Source organism: Catharus ustulatus, chromosome 15 (assembly GCF_009819885.2).
Source record: "Catharus ustulatus isolate bCatUst1 chromosome 15, bCatUst1.pri.v2, whole genome shotgun sequence".
Classification (NCBI taxonomy): domain Eukaryota; kingdom Metazoa; phylum Chordata; class Aves; order Passeriformes; family Turdidae; genus Catharus; species Catharus ustulatus.
In genome coordinates this window covers 13,079,790-13,094,636 of record NC_046235.1, presented here as the reverse complement: position 1 = coordinate 13,094,636, position 14,847 = coordinate 13,079,790, and the positions used below count along the sequence as shown (strand labels likewise).

Genomic DNA, 14,847 nt, shown 5'->3' with positions numbered 1-14,847 from the left:
GAAAAAAAAAAAAACTGGATCAGGTGATTTACAAAGTTGTGTAAGGCTCTACGGAGACAGAACACAGGAACGATATCCTCACCACTTTTCTTAAAAATAACCACACAGACAAAAAAACCCCCAATAAACTAAATAGCATCACTCAGAAAGAAAAATGCCTCAAGGCTTGAAACTAAGCTGTGTGGCCCCAAAATACCAGTTTGATTTAGCTGGAAAAAGGGGCAGCAGAAACAAAACACAAATAATTCTGTATCAGATCTCCAGAGCATCCTTCCACAGCCACTGATCCTGCTCCCCTTCTGCAGGGAGGAGAAATCACACCCCCATATTGACCTCCCTGTACACTCTCCCTGCCAGCCCTTATAAGTTCATGGTCTGCTGTCCCTGGGCTGCTGCTGGGCCAATTTGCATGAGGGAAACTGCAAATGTCACACTGGAACACTCACAGTGGTATTCTCCCAAAGCAAATAAAGGACCAGGAAGCAGAGAAAATTACACCCACAAAGCAGTCATAAAGCAGCCACATTCCAGACACTTCACAAGTTTTGTTTCTCACAAATATGTGGTCGATTCAAAGGTTTTTCTTTAGACAAAATGTAGTGTTTTCTTACTTCCCCACTGTGAAGTTAGAAACGTTATGGTACAAAGGGTGTTGTCACCCTGATAACACAGGACAAGGGACACCTCCCTCTTCAGGTGGGAAATCTAATGTTCCCCTTCACACTCATGGTAGTAAAAGGCTGAGAAGTCCACAAAGAATTATAGATTCATTCAGAATCATTGAATCACTTGGGCTGGAAAAATCTTCAAGTTCATGAGTCCAACCATTGCTCTAGCACTGATAAGCCCACCCCTAATCATGTTCCCAGTGTCACATACACATCTTTTAAATCTGAGGTCTCAGCCCTGTGCAGGTGCCTGTCTGCTCTCCAGACTGAACTGGGAGGTTGTCTGGAGGGTAACATAGATGCTCTGGAATCAAAATTTGATGGGCTGAGCTTGGGGTGGGAGATACCAGCTTTGGATGTGAAGTTTCCAAGGACTGGGGAACCCCTCCTGTCCCTGGGGAACATCACCCAGTGCACCCCCCAACTAAAGACAATCATATTTTTTATGGAATTAACCAAAACTTGTCTACATGCAGCTCCATTGCATGTGAGGGACCAGAGCAGATTCTCCATATCAGACTGAGACATAAATAATTCCCACTAAAATTGTCACTAATCACTTGGCCCCCCTGCAACAACAGAGGACACCATATTTCTGCACATTTCCTTTCAGCTTAGCCCAACACATTTTCAGAGACTGAAACTCTCTCACTGTGGCTCAGATAATGGAGAATAAGATGGGAAAAAAATACATCAACATGCCCAGTCTGTCCAGCCAGCCAGAAAGAAAGAAGGTGTTTAATATGACCCTGGCAAGGGTCAAAACTACCTTTGATAAATCATTCATTTTCCTGGCTCCTGGGAGCTGTTCTTCCAGATCAGTGATGTTCTGTTTGAGGTTTACAGTGGATATTTTTCCCCTCTCACAGCAAGATCACCCAGCTCTGGCAGACACAAGCTGTGATGGCTCCAGCAGCAGAGGCAGAGCCAAGGATGCGCTGCAAGGCTCAGCCTGGTGCTCTCAGGAGCAGCTGGGACAGTGCAGGGACGAGCTGGAGTGGGGCAGGGTGGGGCTCCCCATCCCTCACCAGAGGGGAGACTGATTTCTCTCTGTGTATCTGAGCAAGCCCAGAATGTCAAACAGCTTCAATTCCCTCCCATTTCTTCATCAGTCTTTTTCCTCAAAAACCCAATTCCCTCTCATATCAGCCTTCCTGCTGTCCCAAGGCTTTGTGTGTACCTAAGCTAAAAGCTCCTGAGAGCACATCAAGCCCAGGATTAGATTTCAGCGAGCAGTGAACTGAGATTGTGATCAAGATGCTCCACTTTGTGCAATACACAGTGCTGGGTAAGTGATTTACACAAAACCAGTCCCAAGTACAGCACATATCACAGCTGTGCCATTTAGGTAATGCCATGCTCTGCTTTTGTCCTTCCCTCCACGGTATTCTGGTGCCCAAGCTAAAGGAACAACCCAGATCATAGAAAAGGGAATTTCATGGTAACTAGATAGGAAAAGAGATAAAAAAAGGAGAATATATATGTGGCCTGGAAGCTGCTCACCAAACCTCCAACCTTTTTTCCAGTGTGCCTGAAGGTCCCAAATGTTTATTTTGGGGGAAAACCACAATAAGCAATGAAAAACAAACAAACAAACAAAACAAAACAAACAAACAAAAAAGGCAAAGCCAGAGCACAATGAATCTATTCCATTTTGCCCAAAACATGTAAATCTTGGCACAAAGCCCTTCATGGAGCTCCTGTACTGCCTTCAGCAACCTCCTCAACTCTAGAGACGTTCAGCTGCACCAGGGCTCTTCCAGCACTAGAGCCTCTGCCAAGGAAAAACAATTTCCTTGTGTCCTTCCTCTCCCCCACTGCCACATTCCAAGCAAGGCAGGGCTTGGCCCAGAAGATGTTGCTGTGAGGAAGGAGCTCAGGCAATACAAGACTGATTCAGCAGCTTGGCACCTCACACAGAGGCACTGGGCAAACATGCCTGTGTTCATTGGGAGACTCAGAGGTGACCAAGAGAAAACTTAACTCCAAAGAGAATTCATGGCATGGTATGAAACTGTTCAGGGCTGTGTCAAAGTGGGAGGCAGGTGGGTAAAAGAAGGAGCTCGGGAAAGGTCAAGCCTTGGAGCGATGGAGCGAGGATCTCTTCGTGCAGGGAAGAACTGAGCTGAGACATTCTCTTGCCAGAGGCAGCAGGGAAGAAAAATCAAGTAAATAGTTTTGAAGGAATTGGAGGATGGAATTCATCTCATTTTAAGCATCCAAAAGTGAAGTGTGTAGCCTGGGCCTGTCATCCAGGCTCCCTCAACAGCAGAGAAAGACATTTTAGAGGGCAAGTAATCCTGGCTGCCAGTGAAAATGACTGCTAGCATGGATCCAGGAACTGGCTCAGAGATAAGGTGAGAAAAATCCCAACCTTAATCACTGCAGAGCTCCTGAGAAGGTGACAAACATTTGCCAACATGAGTTTAATGAGGTGTCTCCTTGGAGTGGCACCCCACCAAGTTTTAACAGAGACTATGGGGATGTGAGTCTGGCCATGTGCCAGCTTCAGCTAACCAGCAAAACTCAGCAAAAACAAAACAAAATGGTCCTTACTAGCATTTAAATACCCGGGAGGGGAGGGGGGGGGGTGGTATTTATTAAAAAAAAAATTTTTAAATATGGAAAAATACAAGGAAAGATGATGAATGCTAATGCAATAAAAGAAGAAAATATATTATCTTCGATTCCTTTTTGCCTGGATCCATAGTTATTTTAGAAGGAGATTGGGTTATGAGATAAATTTCATTTATTCCTACTAAAAGAAGAATGCTACATTTTTTTGACAAGTGTTCTTCAATATGCCACCTGGATAGTTCTGGTAACAGGTAATAAAAATGAAATATGGTAGGATTTCCAAGAAGATCCCAGCAGTTAACAAGGGAAACAATTTCATAGCTCTTCCTTAGGAGGTGCCCAGATTTCCCAGGGATAACAAGAAAGCTTTAATCAGTCCCTTTGCAAGGTGTGTAAGGGAGGTTTCCAAGATGTGGCTTTATACCTGTCCTAGTTGTAGCTGTGATTTAAGAAGCAGCAAAGTAAAATCAGAGCACTTGGCTGGATGAAAAGCAGCTGCCTGTAGAGTGAGCAGCATGGGGAGTGCTGGAGTAGGGGATCACAGAAGGAAAGGCAGGGTGAGTTTTATTCAGAGCACCACAAGCTCAGCAGCTGCAGTTGTCCTGAGTCCAATTCTAATTTTACCTATATAGACAAACATGGTTTAGCTGGTCTTGACCCATGGGCTGAGCCTGGTTGCAGACCCACACTCTTCCAAAGGCAGCCTGGTCTGCACAGCCCTAATTCCCAGTTTGTTCTCCACAGATTTACATTTGTGCAGTGCCTTTATTGGACGCCATGAAAGCTCGCTGTGAAGAAGGAACATACTTGAGATGCTTAAACAAATCATCCTTCTATGATTTGACTCTACATTAAGGCACCAAGTTAATAAAATAATAAAATCTGCCATTTCTTCCTCTGGGCCAGCTTCTGTTGGCCTTTGCATTTTGTGTGAGTTTCTCCTTGCTTTTCAAACACATTTGTCCATCCTAACAGAGCTGTCCTAAACCCCCAGCACAATGAGTCTGCAAAGGAGCCAGGGGGACCCTCTCTGCTCTGTCTGCAGCCAGCAGAGCAGGAATGCTGTACAAAGTGGCAGTGACTGTGCAATGCATAAATCATAGGGACAATATTGTCTCTTCCCTTTGCACAGATCCCATATATCACCATGACTCAGTGCAGATCTCCCAGTGGGGATTAATTCCAACTTTTAATGCACTTTCCATCTGATTCCTCCGTGACAACAGATGGGTCTCTGTTCTGAGACATTGCATTTTACAAACAATACATTAAGCACCTCTGTGTTTCAGTACAATTTGGTTTGGGGACCCACTGCTAATCCCATTTCAGTGGTTTGAGTTGTGCATTTTACCACTGACAAGACAAAACCCTTCCAGTCCAATGCCCATCATCTCTTCCCCTCTCCTCTACTTTTTCTGGTTGTTTCACCAATCTTCCTGGATGTGATAAATCATGTAAATTTAATTTAGAGATTATACCCCTGGCTTTAGAGGCAGACAAGGTTAGCTCTCTGCTTGTAGCCTGTAGCCCACTAATCTTATAAAATTCCTCCATTCCCACTTGGCTGGAACTGCTGTTGGGGAGTGGAGGGATGGCAATATCTATTCTCTAAAGTGTTTTGGATTTTTGTTGGACACTTGCAGATGGCATCCTGGCCACTGTCCAAACTCATACTGCTGCATAAGGATAAATCCTGAAGGTTTTCACAAGCCCACTGTATTGCAAGCTTTATCCCAGCAGTATGAAGGTGATGCTATCATTTCCGAGCTTCCCAGTCTCTCCAATCAGTTATAGATTTCTTTCAGTTACATTTTTACCAAGGACTGAGCAGCTCCTAAGTCCACAGCACTTCTTCCCTGTGCATGTTTGCTGCCTCCTTTCTCTGTGACTGGAGGCCAACAGTCCTTCCCTAAAGAACTATCAGATCTGCAGAGAACACACAAGAAACAGAATTCCTGATATCTACAAAAAAAAATAAAAATTCTTTGCCTTTCAGAATTTTTTGGCCCCAGGCTGAGGGTTACAAGCACTGACCAAGCACATTATCCATGCAATCTTTCCTTCATCTATAAATTCCCTTTCTAAGGAAACATGTAGCACCAGCAGGGGATTAAAATCAGTTGTTTCATGGGCATCCCAGGTGGTTGTCTTTCATCTCCTTTCCTAATATTTCTGTTAGGCTTGGATAGTTTTTATTGGCTTTTTTCTCTTGCTCTCTCTCACGCCTGAGCAGTTCTTGGCTTCAGCAGGCACAGAAACAGCAGTTTTATGACATGCATTTTTTAATGTATCAAAACATGTTCTTTTGATTCATTTTTTAAAAAGCAAACTCTGCTCAGCAAAGGTTAATAAGTTTCCCACATCAGTTGGATGTAAGAGAGATCCAGATGTTGCTGAGAATCAAAACTCTCACCTTCAGAAATCATCAGGGCAAAACTTCTCAGGCACTGCCTAAGATATTGTTGGACCCTCCAAGAGCTGGCCCAGAGTGTTCTTTAGTGCTGACAGTTTGGCACATCTGAGACAAGTTTATATGAAGTTATTGCAGTTCCATGAGCAGCTGCCCAGACAATTCACACTGGCAGGTTTCTATAGCTTTGGGTATCACACACACAGGGAAAGTGCTGGAAGCAAACACAGACCTGACAGCCAGCACATCACACCCTCCTCATGCAGCAGCTCAGTATCTGCACACCCACCATTAAAAAGAAATTGTCTGAAGCCCAAAGCCTGTGTTCTCTCTGCTGGATGACCCTTTTGAAAAACAAAAGGCAGGGAAGGAACCAGGGTTTCAGCCAGCACTGACCCCCAGCATCCTCCAGGTGCTGTGGCAGGGCAGTGCCCACTGCAGCTTGGCCAGGACACCTGAGGTGATTTCCAAGCACATGCCAAGTTCTCTTTGGCCTTTCACACAAACCAAGTCATGTCACTAATGATTTTTATCAAGTTCTTTAGAGCTTTATGTCCACACTGAAGTTAGGCATCTCAGCTTGTTCCAAACTTTACAGACAAGAAGCTAAAAATTCTTGTATTTTATTTCTTTCCCTTCAATTCAATGAAGAAATTGCTGAATGTGCAAAAACCTTGTTTTACTGCTCCCAAAGTGGATTTCTCTGAGATCTACCTATCCACTACTATGACTTTTTAAAGAACTATTTGAATGTGAAAGGCAGGAGACTTACCAGACAGAGCTGGAGGGAGAACCCAAGGATGGGAGAAGGCTGGGATTGGAGGCAGTAGATAATTTTGCAAATTTTGCAAATTTTGCACCTTGGTAGATTGCAGAGGAGCACCCAAGGAACTCAGGTCAAGAGCATCAGTAAGAGAAGATGGCTAGAGGGCCTGGAAAGCAAGAGGAGGACATTTTCATTTAAATAACCTCAGCAGATAGGAACTGGACACACATATTTTAAGCTTAGTCAGGGTTTTAAACCAAGCCCTGAACACCAGTTTAGAATTGTAGAACTGTCCAGGCTGGAAAAGATCTTAAATATCCTCAAGTCCAACTGTTAACCCAGTAGTGTCAAGTCTGCCACTAAAACATCTCCCTAAGCATCACATCTGCATGTCTTTTAAACACCTCCAAGGATGGTGACTACACCACTTCCTAGGACAGCCACTGCATCACAAAAACTGTTCCTGGCCTTTTCTCACTGTACAGGGCACAGCACCACTGATCCAGATGCTCCCTGAACTAGGCTAATCCCAGATTTGCTTCAGAAAATTTTAATGACTATTACAGTTCATTTATTAACATGGGAAGGATGATGCAAAAAATCCAAAGCCAACAGAGACTGGACAGACAACGGTGCAGGACTAGCCAAGCTTGCCAAGAAATCAACATGACAATTTTTATCACAGCACATCACAATTTTTCATGGTAGTGATCAGAATTGAGTTTTACAGCAGAATTGTTCTCAGCTTTTTCAGAGCAACTGATGTCTCACAGAATCCTTTGCAAAAACCACTCAGCCTTGCAGCCATCATTGCTTCTTCTGCCTTCCACACTCCTCCCTTGTTCCAGGAAGGAAAAGCCACGGAGTCAAGTTGTGTTCTTTTCCTTTGACTTCACACTCAGCTCTCCAGCAGCTGCAGATGGTGTCAGCAGCTGGAAAGGGGAACAAACTGCAAGGACAGGGCTGGGAAAGCCCTGGGCTTAAGCGGGGCTCAGAGAGGTCACCAGAATTCTCTCATGATTCCACTGTTGTTGTACAAGGAAAAGAATATCTCTTTTCCTAACACTGAGGTTTTTTATTGACTTCAGTGTCAATAAAAGCAGAGAAATGTTTAGAACCAAACCTGTAAAACCCTGTTTTCTAACACAGGGGCAAATCAAAGGAAAGGGTTCTACAAAAAAAATATCAGAAAACTGTGAAACTATCCTTTACAAAAACATTGAAAAGAAGAAATTAATAACATTAAACATCAAAAATTACCTTTAGATCCCTCACAGAGAGGCTACCATGACCTCAGCTCTGAAGATATCCACAAAGCAAAGTTAATGTTATCCTGCACATTGCAAAGGATAATATAGGAGGGGGAATAACATAAGCAAAAAATAAATTCCTTGCCTAAGAGCCACTTCATATAAAATACCATCTTAAAACTAAGTTATATTAATTTTTAAAGTGGAATTTTAAACATAAAACTTTAAAAATCTGGCATAAGTTTGCCTCCTTCCAGATCAGCATTTAGAGACTTTCACCTATAGGAAGGTTCTATTTTGGGGAGCAGCCCTGACAGCAGTGAAGCTGAATAAGGATAAATTTAAATTAGTCAGAAAAGCATCGTGCTTAGATGAGAACAAGGTCCTCCCAGGAGGTGGTGTTTGACAGCCTCTGTGATTGCTGCAGGAAGGACACTGCTTTGCATTGTTCTCTGTAGGAAAGTCAATAGCCTGGAGAAAGATAGATTATTGTTCCTTACATCTAGAAGGGCTTTTATTTAAAAAAAAAAAAAAGTGTCATATTCACAGGGCATTTGAGGGTAAGCTGCTAGTTTTAATCTCCCCTCTAGTTCATTTCCAATTTTTGGGAAAGCTGGTTAGAGAACAGAGTTGTCCATGTGAATGCATGAAAGCCACAGAGCAAAGGAAAGGGAGTAGCAGTTCCCCCACACCACGTCTTGAAACCACTCAGCCTTCCCAAAAACAGCCTCAGCCAGAGCCCTGCACACAGCCACGGCTTCTGCACTGCTGGGAACAGAGCCTGGTTTAGGGCAAAACCCTCAGAAACCAAGCTCACTTTATAACTGGGTGTCCAGTGATTCACAGAAAGCAGCACGTGAAGGTGCCAATCCTTCATGATATTCACCCCTTCCCAAGAGCTCCCAGAGACCTCTCATTCCCCCACAAAAAGGCACCAGAGGGTTTGTTTCAGCAATCCTCTCCAGCACAGCTTTGTCCTGAGCCTGAAGTCCTCCTGGGAAGCAAGAGTTATGCTCTGGACCAGGGGCAGGAGAGCACAAAGAGCCAAGCAGGGGCTCAGCACAACAGCAACGAGCAGGTGTTGGGCAAGGAAAGGCAGGAAAGGTACAGAAAGAAGAAATCACCTTCATTTTATTACATTTTTCATCCAAACTTGCTGAATTTAATTATTTGTCCCATTACAGGACACACTGTCCAGGTACAAGCTTCCTAGGGAAGAACTTGTATTGTTAAGATGTTCAACTCTCTATGAGGTTATTTAAAAGCCAGTAGAAATTGCAACCCCAATCTGTTTTGTACCCTAAACAAAAACACTGGTATAAGAAAATAGGGCTTAAAGTGCCTGTAAATGTTTTATTCACAGGAAAAACAAATTGCTCTAGGAAATGAGGGACAAACATTGATGTGCAGCAAAACTCAGCTCAGAGCTGTGGTAATTCTTAAAGCTACTAATTAACAGAACACTCAAAAAATCCATTTCTATAGTAGCTTCTGACCTTATGAACAGTCACAAATTGAATCTCAAAGTTTATTGGAGAAGAAATTTTACATATTGTTATTGCTAGGGGTGCTGAGGCAGAGAGCAGTGCAATGCTCACCATCTTATCTTGGTGTTCCCTTCCACTCCCTTCCTTCCTCTGCAGAAAACGTGGTGAGGAGGCAGGAAAACCCCTCCCAGGGAGGCTGTGCCTCTGGAGCAGTGCAGAATCAGGGGGGCAGAGATGTGATGCACAGAGCACAACCAGGAGTCCCTCAGGGGAGCACTGAAAGGGAGAGAAATGCCAGCAGTTGTCAGGGACAAAGCTCTGCATATGGGAACACACAAAAACTGCACAGGGCAATAAATACAAGGTGTTCTCTAGCCTGGAACGCTCTGGAGGCTCAGTGTTTCAGGAGGAACATGTCCTGTTCCTACTTTACATGTTGGGTAACTTGGGAACAGTTCTGAGAACACGATTACCTGGATCCCGACTTTCCTGTGTGAGACTGCACAAGTGGTGTTTGCCTCCCAGCCAGGACACTGCTTTGGAGCTCTGCTTAAGCAGAGTAAGGAGCAAATATTTTCATTTACAGTAATTTCACTACTATAATGCACCCTTTTGACTAAAATTTCGGCCTGAACCCAGAAGTGCGCCTTATAGTCCGGTGCGCATTATGGTCATGAAATTACTGCACATTATTGTATATTCTCCTCTCTCTGAGTCCCCACCTCCAGGTTCACTGGCACACACCCCTGTTCCCTGCCAGCCTCCCAAAAGGAATGCTGCATCTGTGGCAGCTGCCCCACATCTCTGTGCAGGCAACAACTAATTACTACAGTATCAACTCCTGAGACAGAATAATCCTCACAAACTCCATTTTCCTCCACTCCAGCAGGAATTCATTTAGCCTGGCCTTTTCCTAGCAAATATTTAGCATCCCATGTGCACATATTTAGAAAGAATTCCTCCCAAATCACTCAACTGGAAGTGATTTCCCCCGAGGAGGGATGAGAGAACAAACCCGTGCCAGCTGTGAGCTGCACTGTTCTCTGCACTCCTGGAAGGCACTCGGTACCACAGAGCTGCAAACAGCAGGGGAATCGAGGTGGGACACAATTACCCATCCACATTAAATTAATTTTCACTCTGTTTTCCTATCAGGTTCACTGCTGCAGAACCAGAAGGGATGAGGTTCCGTGGAGGTGGTTTACAAGGTGAGAGAGGATGGCAGAACAAGGTAAAGACAAGTGCTAAATACATCCTTGCTCCTATTTAAAACTTTTGCATAGCAGTGGCTTTGTAGGAGAATTTCTGGCTATGGCTGTGAAAATATTACTGCTACTTTTTTATATCTTTGTGAGAGTTCAGTTGGTCTCAGACAACATTGGCTGCAATCTTTTCATCTCAGCAGATTCACTGTGAGATAGCTATTGGTACAAAACTGATTTCTATGTTTCAGTAATATTATATCAATTTATTTTTTTAAAAACACTGGATATTTTGGGAATTTATACTTCTGGATTTTTTTTCTTTTGATTTCATCTTGGAATGCTGACAGTTCACTGATATTCTGCTTTTCTGTTTTGACATGGATATGTAGTGAAATCAATCACAAATAAAATTTTTGTTGAAGATGATGATTTGGGACAAAGCATGAGTTTGGATTAAAATATTGGTTTATTATAAATCAAAAATTACAATGAAACAAATTCAGAATTTGAAATAGCATGGATTAATATAGAAACAGTAAGAAAACTTTGTTTAAAAAAAAATTGAAACTCCAAAGTGCCTTATTTACTACAAGAAAGAATTTCAGAAATTATTTCATAGGAATACAGGAGAAAATAATGAAATGCCAACACTCCCTATGAAAACGACATACTGAAATCATCCATCTCTCCCTTAATGCATGATAACAAGGGAGGAAAGATGCACATCAGGGCACTGGCCTGGAATATAGAACATTTCTATCAAATTTCCAAATGGACAGAGATTTCTGGTTAGACTCTGGGCTTTTCTGTGTCTCAGTCACCCAAGAGGTGAAATGCAGCAAGAAAACCCCCCATCTATTCCCTGACACAGCTACTATGATAATAAGGTGCATATAAATTGCTTGGATTTCAGCCAGTTCCTGCTAGCCACTCTCACCTGCTCCCAACAGAGATGTTTACTGATAATAATTACAAGCTGAGATCACCAAAGCTGCCTGGGGGTTTGGATGCCCTGGGGAACTGGCAGCTCTGAAGATCTCCACCCATGGGTTTTATGATACTCTGATTGATTTCTCCCCCACCCCAAGTGCAGGCATGCAGAACAGCAGGAATATTTACAGTGATAGCATCTCCAGGGAATCCCACTGGGCCAGAGGCTTTACAAGCAGCAGTAAATAAGAACATCCTGTCCAAAACAAACACTCTGCGGTTCTGGTACACACCTTTGAGTAGGGACAATTCCCCAGCACCACTGTGCAGAAAATTGACATTTGAAAGCACTTCAAGAGTCACACAAATCCAAGAGCCTGCTCCCAGGACCTTCCTCTGCACCTATGAAAGTACATTCTTACACTCCTGCTCCTTTCCAAAAATCAAATATCAATCAGAATTCTCTGTGCAGAAATATCCCTTTCTAGGTTCTCACCTTCCTAGTACAGCATCTGCTCCTCCCCAACAGCAGAATTGTTGATGTTGCTTTTGTAGCTGGTAAATAAATCAGCTGCTGTCAGGTCAGATAAGATTTTCCATCAGGTGGAGGTACAGAGTTTTCTAGTGAAGCAGCAGTGTGGGAGAGGAAAGGACTCACAGCACTCTTATTTGCTATATTTCTGTTGTATTTGTCATATTTCTATTGAATTTCCTAGAATAAAGGTTTCCCTCAGGAATGAGGGAAAGAGGTGGAGGAATTGTTGCTGTGCCTTGGGTTTTATTCTGACCTTTAGTGCTCATTTCCTAAACGCAGAGGCTGCAGACAGAGCAGAATTCCTCCCAGCAGCACAGAAGGGAGGTGCTGAGGGGGGCCAGCAGCACATTCCCAGCTGAGACAGAGATTTTTCACTTTTCAGGGGCACAGGAACCTGGCTCAAATTTCCAGCAGGCTTAGCTACTTCAGGGTCTGATTTCCTACCAATCCTAAAAGAAATGAAGAAGCCAGGGCTTTCCCACAGTGGAAGGAGTCTATTGATCCAATAGCTCTTTTTCCTATTTTGTTTTGGAAGTTTGCTGTTAGTTACTGTCCTCTGGTTCTCAAGGCAAGCAAACCTTCTCCAGGACAGTACAGTAATTTCACGATTATAAGCCACACCATTTTGACTAAAATTTTGTCCAACCCTTCCCCATCCAAATGCACCCAAAGCACATCAGACAGGACACAGCAGAGAGAGCCCCCCAAAATCATGAAATCATGGCATGAGCTCAGTGAGAGACACAAACCAGGCCCCCTGAGTGCTGATGGCAGCAACAGAACTTTCCTAAATTATTTTTTTTAAACTCAAGAAATATTTATTCTGTGTTTCCTTTCACACAGGAGCTCTGAATAAACCTGATTTTCAATGTACAGCAGAAGCAGCCTCAGTCCTGCTACAAGGAGATGAAATGGCTTTGTTGTTGTATCCAGGATTCCTTTGTTCTGGTAAGGAAGGAACAGCAAGCTTTAATTAAATGCATTAGTAATCACGAGGTAGTTAAGTATCAATTGGTCATTAAAATACAGAAAGCAACATATGCCTAAATAATTGCTGAATTATAAACATACATGTATTCATCAGAATAGGTAAAATGTTTCCTGATAAAAGGTGGCAATTTTCTTCTGGGAAAGAAAATTTCTGGGTTTTTCTTTTCATTAGGATTTCCATAGAGTTTGAACAAAACAATTTTCAAAGTTCTGGTTTTGAATTATGATTGCTATTATGCTGTGTTTCATACATCTTATTTCTGAAAACAATCTCTGTTAAAGTAGCATTTATTTATTTATAGTTATGTATTTATTATTTATATTTATTATGCTCAAAATTTTGCAGAATATTTCACCAGAATCTAATTCTGACAATTCATATTATTTTTAAATCCCCCCCCAAAAAAAAACAAACAGACAACCGGCACAAATATTTTGTTTTTTAGGTGCTTTTTGCAACAGAGGAAAAATAAATTACTGGCCTGGTGTTGATCTCTTCTAGCTATATGCAAGCAAGCACACTGTGGAAAATGCCAGTACACACATTGTCCCAAAATGCCCTTTTATCCAACTTGGTAGAGGACACTTTTCCTCCTAAGAGGAGACATTTGTCTGGTCTGGGTGTCCCCAGGTAACCCCAGAGAGAATTCTCCATCCTTGGGGTGGATTTGAACAAGATGTTGGAGCAGTGGTTTAACAGCACCTGTCCATGAAAAAATCCCATTTATCCCCTTTTCTTTTGGTGCTTTAAATTACTTATTATCTTTTACTGCTCTTTGGTGAATTTGTCATTTGTGAGGATTTATTCCCATTTTAAAGTTAAGTATAAATAACATCCTACCAGAAGGGGTTAATAAGGGAAAAGAATACTTAAAAGACTTGATAAAAGCTACACAACATGTCGTGATTTCTGATCCACTATCAGCTGATCTAACCACTCATGTTCACTGCCTCTGAAATACCAAACAAACCATGAAATTAAAAATCCCCTGTGCCCTACCTTTTGTACACTGAAGAAATCAAAGGATCCCAACAGAGGCTTAATTCCTTACTGATAAAGGAAAATTGCTTTTATTCAAAAATTATTTTTGAAGAAAAAACAATCCTGTATTTGGTATGAGTAATTAAAAAAAAAAAAAGCATAGCATAGATGTTGTGATTTAGCTAAAAATATACTGGCTCATAAAAGGTACAAGTTTGGCATTGCTCTTTCAAAAGTTAAATATTTTTGTCCCAGGGAAAAAAAAAATTAAATCTAAGAACATTTTGATCCCAAGGTTAGTTCTAAAGTAGTTTGAAATTTAAGCCATATAATGGCAATAAATTTCCAAGGCTGTAAAGAGTCTAAAATGGAAACTTGACATATCACTAAATTTCCCATCACCTGGGTAGTCCAGCCTCTTTTTGACATGTGGCTTCTCCACTTTTCTCAGACTGCCCAGCTGTGTGTCCAGCCTGGTCCAGTCATGAGAACACACTTCTACCCTCACACAGGGTTTATTTCCCTGCACCTCACTCCATGCAGGAGAACCGTGGTTGTTGTAGCCTACCCTGGCTGAATGCAGGGCTGACCTTTACTGAGGTGCACTGAGCTTGGCAGCATGCTCAGGTAAACAAAAATAGCCTTTTTTACACAGAAATCTCTTCACTGGTAGCCTCTTGAATCAATGGAAATGGAAATTTTTATTTAAAAAAAAAAAACAAAGTAAATAATCTGAATCCTTTGTGTAAGGTGGCAACAAATGCAGATCTCCAGCATCCATCCTGATGTCCAAATGAAATCAGCCACCAACTGAATCTGCAAGTGTCCCTGGCTGCTCTGTCAGCTCCACCTTCCCTGCCCCCACTGGCAGAGTTTTATTTGACCACACTGCCTCTAACTTCATCTCACTCACATCTTTGAATGAGGCAGCACCCCTTAATTTCCTGAGCTCTGTTGTTTTTCAGGGCTGCTGCAGCACTTGGAGCCTTCAGCTCCCTGAGTCTGAGTCTCAGGGGCTGGGCTTGATGCACCTGAGTGACAGAGCCC

General features: G+C 42.5%; 1 long non-coding RNA gene across 2 annotated transcripts in view; it reads right to left on the bottom strand.

Moving 5' to 3' along the window:
- The window catches only part of LOC117003344, a 134,306-nt gene that overhangs the window by 95,774 nt on the left and 23,685 nt on the right, over window positions 1–14,847 (bottom strand). The window contains exons 1-2 of one of the 2 annotated variants that reach the window (XR_004419496.1): window positions 9,270–9,428; window positions 6,428–6,587 (exon numbers count right to left, since the gene is read on the bottom strand). This is a non-coding gene — a long non-coding RNA (uncharacterized LOC117003344). Of the gene's footprint in view, window positions 1–6,427; window positions 6,588–9,269; window positions 9,429–14,847 lie in introns of those variants that run through there. The other variant, XR_004419497.1, reaches the window with a different exon arrangement.